This window comes from Schistocerca serialis, chromosome 5, assembly GCF_023864345.2.
Source record: "Schistocerca serialis cubense isolate TAMUIC-IGC-003099 chromosome 5, iqSchSeri2.2, whole genome shotgun sequence".
Classification (NCBI taxonomy): domain Eukaryota; kingdom Metazoa; phylum Arthropoda; class Insecta; order Orthoptera; family Acrididae; genus Schistocerca; species Schistocerca serialis.
Window position 1 is genome coordinate 107255213 of NC_064642.1, and position 16916 is coordinate 107272128.

The 16916-nt window shown below is 42.5% G+C and overlaps 1 protein-coding gene across 1 annotated transcript in view; it reads left to right on the forward strand.

The window, feature by feature from the left end:
* LOC126481773 (hemicentin-2-like) overlaps positions 1 to 16916 on the forward strand; it is a 705691-nt gene that overhangs the window by 363743 nt on the left and 325032 nt on the right. The gene's annotated exons all lie outside the window — the stretch shown is intronic.

A 16916-nucleotide genomic window follows, 5' to 3' on the forward strand; every position in this document is an offset into this window, starting at 1 on the left:
ATCCTCGTGCACATGGGACAGTATTGGAGCTCTTGCTATTATTCGAATGGTCGTACTTCTTCATAATTCAAACAGAGGTTGCCTAGACGTCATGAACAACAGTGCCATTTATAAAACCATAAATTTATGTAAAAGATGTGTCTGTGGTAGCTATTGCGGACAGTACAGAGAAAACGAATAATGTAGGATCTGAGATGTGGATTATCATGTTCTCATTTTTCATAGTTTGCTGCATGAATAGATTTTCTCCTTTGCGTGTTATGTCGACTGGAGGCAGTCATTCTATTCGCAACAGACACCGAAGTAAAGGTGCAGCCGCCATTTGAAAGGGGAGCCGGTCTTTTATTCACTGAGGATAGCAACGCGTTCATTAAGAGAATTCCAACGAGAATAGAGTATGGCCTAATCCCCCTAGCTGAAACCGAGCTAGAAGCTATGATCAAAGCGAATTCCGAGTGCTCCCGGCCGCTAGGGTAGTAAGAGTTCTGGTATATACCAGCGTCTCTCCTTAATTAAGCGAATGGAATACAAATGAAATATCTGGATCTGTGTGAGCGTGTAATTTAAACGCAGAGGCTCATACACTGCAATATAAATACGGCAATAAAATATAAAAGAGGTCTTCCTTTAAAAAGTAGTTACACTCCAGTTGAATTACTTACAGCGCTACATCACAAGCAGATCTTGTACGAGGACTGCCTCAGAGTAAACATTGGCTGCGTGCAGTAAACTGTGTCTTCATAATTTATTCTTATAGCTATAACGAAGGAATCAATACAAGGAATTAAGTTCGTAATGATTTTTTTATGTCTTATCCATACATATTAAAGAAGTGGATGTACGTACCTGTGTTCCACATCGTGCTATCTGGAACGAAATAATGTGGGGATGAGAACCAGAAACCTTCTATTGTGATGGCGGCGATGCCGTGGAGAGAGAAGGGGGAAGGAGGAAGTAGACACAGGTAAGGGGAGGAGATCAACAGAGAGAGGGAGATGGGGAAATGGACAGAAATGGAAGATGATAAAGTGGGTAGATTGAGGGGGAGAAAGAAAGGATCAGAGAAAGGGAAGAGGAGGAAATGGCCAGAGAGGGAGGAGACTTGGTGAAGGACAGAGAAGGTAAAGAGGAAAAGCGCAGAGAGAGGGTGGAGGAGGAGATGGACAGTGAGAGGGAAGAGGAGATGGACAGAGACTGGAAGGAAGAGATGGACGGAGTAGAAGAGGTAGACATAGAGTGCTGAGAGTGTGGACGAGAAAGAAGTAGAGGAGGTGAAGAGGTAGGACGAGATGGACTGAGGGGACGAGGCGGAGATGCTCAGTAAGTGAAAGGGCTGGTAGGTGAGGATTGAGAAGTAGATAGAAATGGGGAGGAGGAGCAGATGCATAGAGAAAGGGAGCAATAGCTAATGGACAGAGAGAGAGGCTGCAAGAGAAGGGAAGACTGAAATAAACACACGTACAGGCAACGCTGGGTACTCAGCTAGTTTCATTTACAATTATATGCGAAGTCATTATGGTCACTGCCCACAGCGAGATTAAATGCGACTTGATACAGTAAGGAAATTACGTAAGCGACGGATAGACGAATGAATTGCTCCCACAATACGATCCACAAATGGGGAAATACACTGTCATAATCGAGCCTTGGAACGAGCACGTCGGAAACGGCGAAACAGGTCTGCTGTTCGTGTACTGCTGTCGTGAGCACCTATCCTTCGGAAGTCGAAGCTTTTCCCTTCTGGAAAGCAGGCTAGGCGACGATCTGTGGTAGATGGGATAACAGAGTGGAAAGTTTGTGCAAAGGTTTTGGAGTAAAGCGTTCAGCGCGCATTGCTGAACACGTATCACAGCGGTAAACGACCTTTGCATGGTCTTTTGTTGACCCAAGGCCATTGTCAGCTACGACTGGCAATCATCGAAATTGGACCGTGAATCAGTGGAAACTTGTCACATGGTCGGAAGACTCAGATCTTTTTGGTTACCACAGGTGGATGGTCACGACCGGACAGGCCGTTGTCCAGGTGATGTTTGAAACGTGCACCGCGCTTCATGCTCAGGTCTGTTGTGCTAGTATTACGCTAAGGCAACTTTCACCTAATTTTCCATTGGAATTATGGGAGTATCCATAGGCAGCATGACAGGTGTGGGCAGCCCTAGCAGTACTGTGGACCACCTGTATTCCTTCACTGCCAGTGCCTTCCTTGACGGCAGTGGCATCAAGGAAGTTAACGATCTGTACCAGATGGCCAGAATCGTTCTACAGTGGTTTGAGAAGCATGGTACTGGACTCACCTGTTATGTGCTCCCCACCAGATTCTCCTGTTCTGAATCCATTGGAACATGTGTGGGACGTTATCGTGCACGATCTCAGCCCCCACAGAACACTGGCTCGTAGTTTATGGGACTTTACTGACCTGTGCATAGACCTTTTGTGCCACATATCATTGGACCCGTGCCAAGGACTTAGCGAACCCATGATACGTAGAACCGTGGTTGTCCAAAGGTGGACGAACACGATATAAAGCAGCTGGTCATAACGTTTGAGTCATTCGTATAAATGTATGCAGTCAGTGGACGTTGGCTCTTTGCTCTACGAGTAGGAAAAAATTGGTTCAAATGGCTCTGAGCACTATGGGACTTAACATGTGAGGTCATCAGTCCCCTAGAACTTAGAACTACTTACACGTAACTAACCTAAGGACATCACACACATACATGCCCGAGGCAGGATTCGAACCTGCGACCACAGCGCTCACGCGGTTCCAGACTGCAGCGCCTAGAACCGCTCGGCCACCCAGATCGGCTACGAGTAGGAGTTTGTCTTCATACAGGGATAAGTCTTAGTTATACACTGTCACCTTAGTTTGATCATCTGTTAAAGGCTAAATAACAAACGTTTGCCTTGTGGACCACTGTGAGACGTGCAGGAACAGACTCAGCGAGGTTCTGGAAGGTACGGATAGTAATATTGAGCCTGCTGACTGCACTGCCGTGGCCAACTACGCAATATTTCTCGATTGAAGATCCATGGCGCCAACAGCCCGATCTAGGTCATACTACAGATTCTCAATCAAATTTAAATTTAGGAATTTTGGTAGCCAGGGTAGAACGTTAACATCTAGGGGTGTACATGGTCCCCAAGGATTGATGCATCCTTGGTGCCTTCCATAACGCTCCCTCCTCTGTCCAGTATCCTTCTGACGATCCAACGGCCATCTTTATAATGGAGCATAAGCGTGATATATCTGGAAAGGCTACTTATCGCCACTCAATGGACGTCCAGTTTTGGTACCGGCGTGCGAATTCCAGCGTTCATCGCCGATTAACAGCAGACAGCAAAGGTGCATGAAACAGGCGCCTCCTTCTAAGGCCTATACACAGCAAAGTTCGATGGGCTATCGTTGAGAGGACACTTTTATTATTCCCTTGGTTCACCTGGATCGTCAGACTCCCAGCAGTTGCACATCTATTTGGTCACACCCATGTCCATAGACATCGTTCACCATTATGATATGCAGCGTCGTGCATCAGAGTTGCCTCGGCGCCGGTTTTGGATAGCATCATTTTGCTATGAGCGATATACTTCAACCACGGTAGCTCGCGAACAGTATTAAAACTCAGCTACTTCGGAAGTGTTTCCATCCTTCGGGGTGAAATCGCTTCGTTTCCACATTACGACGAAGAGTCCAATGTTTTCCTCGTCCACCATACATGCACGGTATATACACCGCTGCTGGTGGTGCCATCTGCCGTCTGTGAGTGGTTATAGCACGTTGACATGGAACAAATGTGGCTTGACCATTATTAAAGTGACTGGAGCGTGTAATTGTCTTCAGCTCGGCCACGTGCAGGTACAGTTGCTACTAGCAGCGTTCACACAACTAGATTTCGTGGTGTCGCTTGAATGTAAGTTGTTCTAATTTCGTGAATCTATGATTCGTACACTGTTATAATGGTATGACTAACCTTTCAGAGTTTAATCCGAGGGACACTACTACGTTAATATTATTGATTGTAGGCCTGTTTTTTTTTTTTGTTTTTTTTTTAAGTGTAAGCAAAGTAAAACGGTCATCGGACGGAAGGTTGGTTTAAACGCCATAATGCTTTGCTAAGTGCGAAGGAGCAGGAAGTAGATTTTTGCTTTCCAGTCTTTTGAACGAACTGTGTTAGTCGATTGTGCGAGGGACGAGGAGACTGGGAGGGGGGGTTATTGGGTGACTATCCACGTGACCATGTATTTCACAAGGGAGCATTAGGTGTAACAGAATTTCAAGGTCAGTGCCTAGACATCAATTTTCTAACATAGTAAGACGCAGCACTTAAAAAACTTAAAAATTTTCATTTGAAAATCAGAAGAGTGCCGTAAGGGATAACATTTTTACGGCTGATTGTAATCGCACATAGTTGTATCCTTAGCTTAGTAGGATTCGAATTAGAATCTCACTAGTTGAATGTGGTTTTATTCTTATTTAACTTTCATTTTTAATGAGATATGGAAATATTACTTAAGTACAAACACAATTTTTTATAAAAATGATGTGATTCGGTTCTTAATTAGTATTGGCTGCGAGTTCCAGGCGTTAAATATCTCTTTATCTTTTTAAGTAGGTACTCATACACTAAACAGGCACATTTACACATACAAAAGAAATCAAATATTTAAATTTAAAAAATATTTAAATTTAATATTTACATTTAAAAAGTTTAGTTTCATGCTTTAGGATATACAACATTTCTGGTCCTTCTGTCTTCTTGTGAAGATATTGCTGATTATGAGAGATATTTTTTTTCTTTTTCTTAATTCTTTTCTTTTGATTCATTTGCTCTGTACGTGTATCTTTGATGGTCTAGTATTTTTTTTTGTTTTATTCTGTAATATGAAGTGTAATTTTTGCTTTAGTGATGTTGCTACAAGAGTCTCTTTCAACTGAGCAAGCAAAAATTCCAGTACATGTTTCATTTACTTTGTAATGCTTATGTGGAATGCTCTATGTAAAACTAAATTTAATACGTTGCATTGTTGTATAAACTGTGATGCGAGAGCGATATCGATAGCTGCAGTCGGGCAGTGAAGACAGTCAAAAGGTGGCAGGGTCTTGGCGTACGCACGGTTTATGTTGTGTGGTAGGCAGAACCATACGAAAATTCATGACTGAGTTCTTATTTTTCGTTCACTGTTTACACTAAGTTTCAACGAGGACGTAATGGAACAAAATGTTAGACTGTCTGAGTGCTGTGAGATTCGTGGAGTAGCATTAACAGCAGTGACCACTCTTGCGCGAATGGACAGTGATTGTCTCGGTTAGAACTGAGCAGTTTTTGTAGTTAACAGAGCTGAACGGACTAATGTACTTTGAATTTATTATCTCGTGTGCAAATTAATGAGTTGTCACGCGTGCCAAAACATCAACTGTCGCCGTAGGGAGTTTTAAACTGTTTGTTACGTGTGGTACTATTTTCGCCAGAACTGTAAATTCGCAATCCATATTGTTAAAAGAGTACGGACTATAACATCGCGATCAGCGAGTGTAATTGAATTTAATACTGTTTTGAAACTGTGTGTGAGATGTTGATAAAGGATCCGTGAGCGTAAGAGATGTCATTGACAAGCACATACGAAACTGAATGTACGCAACAACTACGTCTAACCAGCATGTGGGCAAATGGGTAATACAGAAGATAATGTTACCGCCAGTGGAATCATTAACTAGGCAAGGGGATGTACCCAGGGCAATCTCATGACTGATGGAAATACAATAATGACGCCGCCCGGATCTCCAAACCGCCGCTGACATCACAATGCAACGACCAGAGAGACAGATATGCTGCAACGCAAAACGACGGCCCTGTAAAGACTTAAAGCATTTCCTAAAGATTCAATTATATTTTTTTTCCTATTTTATGGTAAACGTTTATCAGTATTTCCTTTCCTTAGAAATAAATGTGAGTTGACTGAAGCGTGTTTGTTAGATATGTCAACACTCTTGAACCAACATTAATGTTCACTATTGGTCTTTACTTTCTCTGTCGTAATCATTTCTTTACTGCAGCTATTGCATATGTTTTACGTGTTCTTTTGGAGGTTTGTGCTTTTACACATGTAGGTAATGTTTTATCATGTGAATTTACGTGTATTGTTCTGGTATATTCCACCCAGGGTAAATTGTTGTGCACGCCATTAGATTCCTGGTGCTGACCAATCATACCTAAGCTGCTCGCTCGCTATTGGTGCAAGACACGGTACCGGCGGAAAGTTTTATTATGACAGCTGTTAGCTAAGTAAACTGTGGTCGCATTCTATAAGACCTCATATTACGGCATTCTTATTTCCAAATGCTCCTTCAGTTTTATAACAAAATTATGGTCATTTCCTTGATTATTATGAATTTATTTACTGGAGTTTTCATGTAAAATGTTTTTTTGGTATATGCTGCCATACTGTCACGTGGTTAGTTTAGTTAAATTTGGATGTCAAACGGGTTCTTTATAAATTCACTGTCGAAATTAGGGAAAGTAGATATCTGAGAACCGTTTTATTGACATTCTGCAAAGACAAGCTGACGCACTGAACAACACGATTAATAGAGAGTTAGCGCTTCTTGGATTTAAAGTATTCGAGGGTAGGAATATCAACAGGTCGATTTTGAACGTTTTCAAATCTCGACTCCCCACTCCCACCAGGGGTAGCTGATGTATGATTTTCCCGCAACTGTTTTGCTAATAGTAATTTGTATATCAAAGTACTCGAGGAATTCCTGAATCAACCATTTATGTCAACCCTTCTCATCCCCACCCACCGCCAAAGGGCTCCTGGAGCTGTCTTAATGTCATAGTCATTTCTTCAAGTTATACTTGCACCACGTTTGGTAGAAATTGCTGCTGTTGCTACAGGCATATCGTGATATGTCACTGTCATCGTAGTGGTGGGCAAAATTAAAGACGAAAGAAACTTTATCATGATGTGTCGCTTGTCAAGAACACTACTGGCCATTAAAATTGCTGCACCAAGAAGAAATGCAGATGATAAACGGGTATTCATTGGACAAATATATTATACTACAATTGATTACATTTTCACGCAATTTGGGTGCATAGATCCTGAGAAATCTGTACCCAGAGCAACCACTTCTGGACACAATCAAGTTCATCAAGAGTAGTGACTGGCGTATTGTGACCAGCCAGTTACTCGGCCACCACTGACCAGACATTTTCAACTGGTGAGAGACCTGGAGAATATGCATTTTCTGCATCCAGAAAGACCCGCACAGGACCTTCAACATGCGGTAGTGCATTATCTTGCTGAAATGTAGGGTTTCGCAAGGATCGAATGAAGGGTAGAGCCAAGGGTCGTAACACATCTGAAATGTAAAGTCCACTGTTCAAAGTGCCGTCAATGCGAACAAGAGTTGACCGAACCAATGGCACCCCATACCATCACGCCGGGTGATACGCCAGTATGGAGATGACGAATACGCGCTTCCAATGTGCGTTCACCGCGATGTCGTCAAATACGGATGCGACCATCATGATGCTGTAAAGAGAACCTGGATTCATCCGAAAAAATGACGTTTTGGTATTCGTGCACCCAGGTTCGTCGTTGAGTACACCATCGCAGGCGCTCCTGTCTGAGTTGCAGCGTCAGGGCTAACAGCAGCCATGGTCTCCGAACTGATAGTCCATGCTACTGCAAACGTCGTCGAAATGTTCGTGCAGATGGTTATTGTCATGCAAACGTCCCCATCTGTTGACTCAGGGATCAAGACGTGGCTGCACGATCCGTTACAGCCATGCGGATGAGATGCCTGTCATCTCGACTGCTTGTGATACGAGGCCGTTGGGATCCAGCACGGCGTTCCGTATTACCCTCCTGAACCCACCGATTCCATATTCTGCTAACAGTCATCGGATCTCGACCAACGCGAGCAGCTATGTCGCTATACGATAAACCGCAATCGGGTTAGGCTACAATCCGACCTTTATCAAAGTCGGAAGCGCGATGGTACGCATTTCTGCTCCTTACACGAGGCATCACAACAACGTCTCACCAGGCAACACCCGTCAAATGCTGTTTGTGTATGAGAAATCGGTTGGAAACTTTCCTCATGTCAGCACGTTGTAAGTGTCGCCACCGGCACCAACCTTATGTGAATACTCTGAAAAGCTAATCATTTGCATATCGCAGCATCTTCTTCCTGTCGGTTAAATATCGCGTCTGTAGTACGTCATCTTCGTGGTATAGCAATTTTAATGGATAGTAGTGTAACATACCTCGATGAAATTTGGAGCATACATAGAAAGAACTGCTACAGTATAGTACAGAAGACAAAAGAAATAACGCAATGACTGGTCTCCACGGGGGCAGTGCTTTCGTGTGAGACAAAAGGTTGGTAAGGCGTTCTTGTGGTAGTGTTTTCCATTCCTCCACCAGCGCGGTTGATATCTGGTGGACGGTGAGTGGTGCATGTGCACATGTTTTATTATGCTTCCGTAACGCATGAAACACTTACTCTATGGGATTTAATTCGGACGAACATGCAGGTTAATCCATTCGCCGAATTTCCTTTCATTTCAAGAACTTTTCCATCTGTGCTGTCCGGTGCGGTTGCACATTGTCATCCTTAAAAATGAACTCAGCACCGAATGCACACTGCAAAGATACACATCCGGAAGGAGTACGGTGTCACAATAGCGCTGAACGGGAAGTGTACCGTGTTGAAACATTTGGACGCTAATGCAACATTGGGCCACCACACATCCTAACATCTGGACCTACATAACGATCTCGTACGACAGCGTTCCTGGGTTCAGTACTTGTTTCCAGTTCTTTACATACGAGAGCGGATAGGTCACCCAGGATCCAAGTCAAAAATGGTTCAAATGGCTCTGAGCACTATGGGAGTTAACATCTGAGGTCATCAGTCCCCTAGACTTAGAACTACTTAAACCTAACTTACATAAGGACATCACACACACCCATGTTCGAGGCAGGATTCGAACCTGCGACCGTAGCAGCAGGGCGGTTCCGGACTGTAGCGCCTTGAACTGCTCGGCCACCGCGGACGACAGGAACAATGTCGAACAAGATCGGTTTGGTTGTCCAGATGTTAGAGTGTGGAGTGGCGTAAAGTTCCACGGACATACTGACGCCGGCCGGTGTAGCCGAGCGGCTATAGGCGCTTCATTCTGGAACCGCGCAACCACTACGGTCACTGGCTCGAATCCTGCTTCGGGCATGGATGTGTGCGATGTCTTTAGGTTAGTTAGGTTTCAGTAGTTCTAAGTTCAAGGGGACTGATGACCTCAGATGTTAAGTCCCATAGTGAAGAGAGCCATTTGAACCATTTGACATAATGACCTCCAATTGTTTGAACGCACTACATTTTCCAGTCAGAGGCCAATGAACCTCTTCCCCTTATGCGTCTTTTAATGGATGCAGTGGGACTGTCTTCGTTTATATGGATGAGAATGCGCGACCACATCGAACAGGACAAATACAGGAGCTCTTGGAACGAGAAGACATTTGGCGAATTTACTGCTGGACTGCTGACCTGCCCGTTCTCTCGACTTAAATCCTAAGGGTGCTTGTGGGTTGCTCTGAGGATACGTACTGCAGCACAACCTCCTGCGACAACGGCCATTGAGAAACTGTCAATCACGTTGTTGGAAGAATGGAACGTCTTACCACAGGAAAGTCTTATTAATTCTTTGGCCAGCATAGAAGCACGTCGCACGGCATGTACTGCCGTCGATGGTGATCACGCATTCTACGAAGAATCAAATCCCGCCTTTCGGATTGTCCTAGAGTCCATTAAAAATTGGTGACACCTCAATAGTCTTTGAATGAAAGTGTTATTTCTGTTCGCCCCTTTGCGTATTGCTTTCAGTTACCTTACGGACGATACTGTAGCGGTTTATAAATGTTGCAGGAACGATTTAATGTTACAAATTGTAGTAGTAGAAACGAAGATCTCTTGAAGTCATATAATTTATTTCATGCAAGTTTCGACAGAAACTCGTCTTCAGATTCTTAGTTCTCCCAGAAATGTAGCTACACATCAGTTTCGTCGATGTACTGAGAACATGCGCCAATTACCATAATACCATTCCACACAGGTTTGTCAAATTTATAAATCTTTTGAAATAAAATATTTTATTTAGCCAGTTTAATATATTTGACATAATTACTGCTCCACATTTGTTTGACAAATGTATAAATCTTGGTAAATAAAATATTTTATTTAGCAAGTTTGATATATATGACAAACCGGTGAGGAACGGTATTATTGTAATTATAGCATATTCTCAGTATGTGGAAGAGTTACATTTCTGGGAGATCTGGGAATCTGAGGTTAACAGCTATTTACTGTCAGCTCTGTTCATCAAATAAATTGTGTCCCATCAAGCGATGTTTGCTTCTCATATTACAAATTACTATAGCAGTTGTTTCTGGGAATGGTCCGGGTTTCATCGAGCAGTGTTTTCTAGCAGTGACACATCAAGCGGAGGTTACGTCCTTCCTTAAGACTTACACACCAGTTGCCGCCCGCGGTAGCCGTGCGGTCTCAGGCGTCTTGTCACTGTTCGCGCGGCTCCGCCCGTCGGTGGTTCGATTCCTCCCTCGGGCATGTCCTTATCGTAAGTTAATTTAAGTTGGATTAAGTAGTGCGTAAGCCTAGGGACCGATGACCTCAGCAGTTTCAACCCTTAGTCCTTACCGCAAATTTCCAATTTTACACACCAGTATATAAATGACTGAAGATTCAGAGACTTGATGTCAAACATTATGTCACTGTGGTAGATGGTAGACAATGACTCCGGCCGGAATTGCTATGAAATCAGGAACATGTGCGTCAGGGTGGAAGTCACTTAATAGACCAGTAGACCCAGTCCGTGTCGTAAATTTTTCTACAGCAGTAGGACGGACGGTCATAAAATGAATAACTCACTGGTAGCGTAACTATGAAGTCAGAAACATCTCATCAGGAACGATTATTGCCTCGTACTGTTTCATGTTCACGCTTGAATGGTCTGTGAACACTTTTTTAACAAAACTAAATTTATTCGATTGAGATGTCCTCTTGCTTACCATTCTCCTGAGAGATAAAAGTGCAATGACTTTCTTTCTCACTCTTTCATCCAGTACAAAGTACCTGCAATGAGGCTTAATTTGGCTTCGATTGTTACTCAAATGCCGAAAAACGCTGCCTCTTCACATGCAACGTCCCCACAGCAGAGTTATATTCCAATTGTGATATTTCTGACGATGTAATCCGTAATTAAATTAGTCCATATCCGCATGTGAGATTACATATTCGGAGCGACCCGATAAAACAAATCCATAAATAAAGCGCTGTAATCTCACGTTCTAACCAACTCATGTATTTATGTGCTATTGGAGGATCACAGCTGCTGAGTCGTCGGAGTTGTATAATATGGAAACGCTATGTACGTGTGTGTGTGTTTTTTTGTGTGTGTGTGTGTGTGTGTGTGTGTGTGTGTGTGTGTGTGTGTGTGTGAGCGAGTGTGTGTGTGTGTGTGTGTGTGTGTGTGAGAGAGAGAGAGAGAGAGAGAGAGAGGGAGAGGGAGAATACGAGAAGGGGTGGGATGAGCACATAGGGGAAAAAGGAACGTGGATGGGGGAGAGAGAGGAGAGGTAGAATTGCTTTATTGTGTACACACGATTGTGTTTTGAGTTAGTGATATAGTGTGACTATTGAGTAATTTGATGATTTAATCAGACAACCAAATCACATAATATTCACTCCGAAAACTCAATTACAGCTCTAATAGAAATGTGAATTGCAGTCCAGTTTCTGCAAGCGAGTGGTTCTCTCTCATTTTAATCGAATGCGGTTTATTTGCAAAACTATCTCCGTTAATCAGTCTGGACGTGCGTTGGTGAAATTTAGCATTTTGTTCCAATTAACTTTCTTTAATAGGAGCGCTGCAAAATCCGAATGTTTTACGTTTCAAGGGGATACGCCAAAAATTAAAGCAAAGTAATATCGGAAATCTGGTACGTAATGAAAATCTAAAGAACAATCTACAACAAATTAGTAAGCGACCAGCCCAGAAGCCGGAACCCAGGGCCAGATACTAGTAGCAGGTTTCCTATCCAATAGCTTCTGAGGGCAACAAAAAATTTAGCATAATCGTTTCGAGTAGGTATAGACCGAATTTAAGAGTTTAAAACGCTGTCATAGTTTACTCATTTAGAGATATAGTCTCATATCAGAAATTTAACCCAAAAACACAAGTATTAGAGTTATAGACTGTATGTTGGACTTAAGGCAGCGCAAATATACAGATTTTATTCATCGAGAATGAGAATGAGAACACTTAGCGACGTACGTAATTTCCAACCTTTAAAAAGCTTTTTGTCGGTAACACCACCGCCAAATAGTGGAAGGAAAAACTGTCAAACATCTGCACCAGGTATGACGTTTTAATTCATTATTTCTTTATTGCTACCTCTATTCGCAATACTCTTTAAGACAGTAGATACGTACACTCGTATATCACAGTTGAACATTTAGTTCAGAAGATATGACGTCTTAAACACGGAGATGCATGAAAAACTTACTTTGCATGAAATGGAACGCAAATTACCAAGTCTATATTTGTCTAGTGTTTCATAGCGAGACGACAACAAACTGTGAGCATAATTTAAAATCTTTTATAAAATTTTTCTCGCTTTCTTGCATAACATCAAATAATTAACGCTTTAACTTATTTGTAATCAGAAATTTGATTCTGTTTTATAAAGTGGAATTAAATTCCTTGAAGAATCTGGCGTTTCCTGGTGTATCGTTTCTCTCGAATATTCATTCAGTACTTTGCGCGTTATTAACTGCGCAGCGATATCTTCGAAATATGCAAACTCTGAGAAACGAATCTAATTGAAGATAAGCTGTTTAGGTATGTTATCTCCGAAGGAAATTTCAAAATGGTTCATTCACATCACTCTTGCGTTTCACTTTGATGAATGTGACACTTTTAATTTGGAATTTTGACTTTCTTATTTCTCCTCATATTACCTACTTGTTTCAGTGTAAGCCGACCTGGGTGTTCGAACGGTTCTAGGCGCTACAGCCTGGAACCGCGCGACCGCTCCTGTCGCCGGTTCGATTCCTGCCTCGGGCATGGATGTGTGTGATGTCCTTAAGTTAGTTAGGTTTAAGTAGTTCTAAGTTCTAGGGGACTGGTGACCTCCGAAGTTAAGCGCCATAGTGCTCAGAGCCATTTTGTTTCAGAGTAACATGTCCTTTTCCTGCCCTGTCTGGCATTAAAATTCAGCGAATTATTGGTGCTTACAGGTATTAATACCATTAGGACGATGACACTGGTTCTAAAATCATGTATCATGGAACTGAAGCTGACTGTAGTCTGTTGTCCATTACTTTCTTACAATTTTCGTACTCTTTTTTAAAATAATTATACAACATTTGTTACTGTGGTAGTTCGCGCTATTATTCACCCTTGTCTACGACAGAATTCTCATGGTTCTTAGGAAAGCGATCTCCTTATTAACAGTTCGAAACTCAAACAATGGGACCGGAAAGTCAAGAAAAATCTATACCGACTATAAACGCAAATGTGCCAATTTAGCGTCCTTTTTTACTTTGGTGTTTTGTGAAAGACCTATCTATGTGCTGTCTATGTCTGATACACGTGTTCTGTATACCCATATTGCAATTTAAGTCTCCCGCCGCCTATCTCGGTCTGTTTGTGAAGGGTAATCTCAGGTTTTACTGTGGGGATTTTGATGTGGTTTTGAGCAACCGAAGGAGTGATTCACTAAGGTTTCCGTATACTATTTATTACCTTCTATGCTCCACAAGACGTCCAGTTGCCGTATGAAACACGAGCGGATCGCTAGTTATGCTGTAACTGTTTTTCTTTAGTCTAACGATATGCAGTAAGGATATCTGCATTGTATACTACCTAAATTAAAATACAAAAGGATGAACTAACGTTGGCTTGTTGAAATTAAAATGATGGTGTCAATATACGGCCCTCACAAAGTATTCCTGAGATAGATTTTAATATTACGTGTCGTTCTAAAATATTTTGTTTGCTGATGACACTAGCTTGGTAGTAAAGGTTGTTGTGTGAAACATTGACTCGGTTTTAAAAAGTGTAGCATATGATCTAAGTTCACGACTTGTAGAGAATAAACTAACGCTAAATTACCGTAAGACTCAGTTTTTACAGTTTATAACACACAATTCAACAAAACCTGACTTTTTAATTTCACAGAAAGGGCATGTGATTAGCGAAACTGAAGAGTTCAAATTTCTAAATCTTCAGATAGGTAGTAAGCTGCTGTGGAAATCCCACGTCCAGGATCTTGTTCAAAGACTTAATAGTGCCATTTTTACTATTCGAACGGTATCTGAAGTGAGTGATCGTCCGACACGAAAATTAGTCTACTTTGCTTATTTTCATTCGCTTATGTCGTAAGGTATTATATTTTGGGGTAACTCTTCCCATTCTAAAAGCAAATTTTTGGCTCAGAAACGGGCGGTTTGGGCAACAAATAGTGTTAAGTTCACGAACCTCTTGTCGACTCTGTTCACGTGTCTGGATATTTTGACACTGACCTCTCATTATATACTTATTCTTTACTGTCATTTCTTGTAGCAATATTAGCTTATTCGCAAGAATAAGCAGCTCTCACTCGGTTAATACTCGGCAGAAATCAAACCTGCATTTCGATCGGACTACCTTAAATCCTGTGCAGAAAGGTGTGCAGTATACTGCTGCATCCATTTTCCATACGCTACCACTCGAATTAAAAAATATCAGCAGTAATCCACGCGCTTTCAAATCGAAGCTGAAGAATTTCCTCGTGGATCACGCCTATTCTGTCGAGGAGTTCCTTGAAAAATTAAGCTGTTTCTTGTTGTATTGTTGATTGCGTTTACTTAAACTTATGAAATAACTTTTTTCAGTTTCATAAACATTTATTTTTATCTGTTATTACTTTTATTTTGCAATTTCATGTACTGACTCGTTCCATGACACTGGAGATTTGCTCCTCACCTTGCTCCTACGGAACTTGACGTGTAAATAAAAATAGGCTGATGGGCCCATTAATTAGATACAGCGGGTGCGTTGTACGAATGTGGCTTTTTGATTAGGCGATTGCCTTAGTTCGGAGTGATATGCGTCTGTGACGTTAATCATACGTAGAGCTATGAGTGTCTAGGCGAGATGACAGATAAATGGTCGGCAGTGGATGTGCAACGTCTCCAATTCACTGACGAATATGCTGCTAGTGCATAAAATTACAAATCCAGGAAACATAGCAAGTACCGAAAGTTTACTTACTGGGCGTGTACAGTACAGTAAGAGCACTACATGAATAAACCTGTTTATCATTGTGGGATATATAGTATAGGACGCGAAATTCATTATAAGGAGCAGCAACCTCTAGCTACACGGTTGGGCGTTAAGTCAATCATACCTTATGTACCATAATGTGATACAAAATCCTATACTGTTTGAATGCATGTCACGGTTCATCAGAGTGGATGGCGCCTACTGCCCAGGTTGACTATTGGTAACCCGTTAACAGATGTTTACAGTGGGTATACAGGGTGTTACAAAAAGGTACGGCCAAACTTTCAGGAAACATTCCTCACACATAGAGAAAGAAAATATGTTGTGTGGACTTCTGTCCGGAAACACTTGCTTTTCAAGCTTAGAGCTAATTTTATTACTTCTCTTCAAATCACATTAACCATGGAATGGAAACACACTGCAACAGAACGTACCAGCGTGACGTCAAACACTTTGTTACAAGAAATGTTCAAAATGTCCTCCGTTAGCGAGGATACATGCATCCACCCTCCGTCGCATGGAATACCTGATGCGCTGATGCAGCCCTGGAGAATGGCGTATTGTATCACAGCCGTCCACAATACGAGCACGAAGACTCTCTACATTTGGTACCGGGGTTGCGTAGACAAGAGCTTTCAAATGCCCCCATAAATGAAAGTCAAGAGGGTTGAGGTCAGGAGAGCGTGGATTCCATGGAATTGGTCCGCCTCTATCAATCCATCGGTCACCGAATCTGTTGTTGAGAAGCGTACGAACGCTTCGACTGAAATGTGCAGGAGCTCCATCGTGCATGCACCACATGTTGTGTCGTACTTGTAAAGGCACATGATCTAGCAGCACAGGTAGAGTATCCCGTATGAAATGATGATAACGTGCTCCATTGAGCGTAGGTGGAAGAACATGGGGCCCGGTCAAGACATCACCAACAATGCCTGCCAAAACGTTCACAGAAAATCTGTGTTCATGACGTGATTGCACAATTGCGTGCGGCTTCTCGTCAGCCCACACATGTTGATTGTGAAAATTTACAATTTGATCACGTTGGAATGAAGCCTCATCCGTAAAGAGAACGTTTGCACTGAAATGAGGATTGACACATTGTTGGATTAACCATTCGCAGAAGTGTACCCGCGGAGGCCAATCAGCTGCTGATAGTGCCCGCACACGCTGTAAATGGTACGGAAACAACTGGTTCTCCCGTAGCACTCTCCATACAGTGACGTGGCCAACGTTACCTTGTACAGCAGCAACTTCTCTGACGCTGACATTAGGGTTATGGTCAACTGCACGAAGAATTGCCTCGTCCATTGCATGTGTCCTTGTCGTTCTAGGTCTTCCCCAGTCGCGAGTCATAGGCTGGAATGTTCCGTGCTCCCTAAGACGCCGATCAATTGCTTCGAACGTCTTCCTGTCGGGACACCTTCGTTCTGGAAATCTGCCTCGATACAAACGTACCGCGCCACGGCTATTGCCCCATGCTAATCCATACATCAAATGGGCATCTGCCAACTCCGCATTTGAACTGTAGAGCAATGAGTCGCATGTTAACACAAGCACCGAAGTCAACAT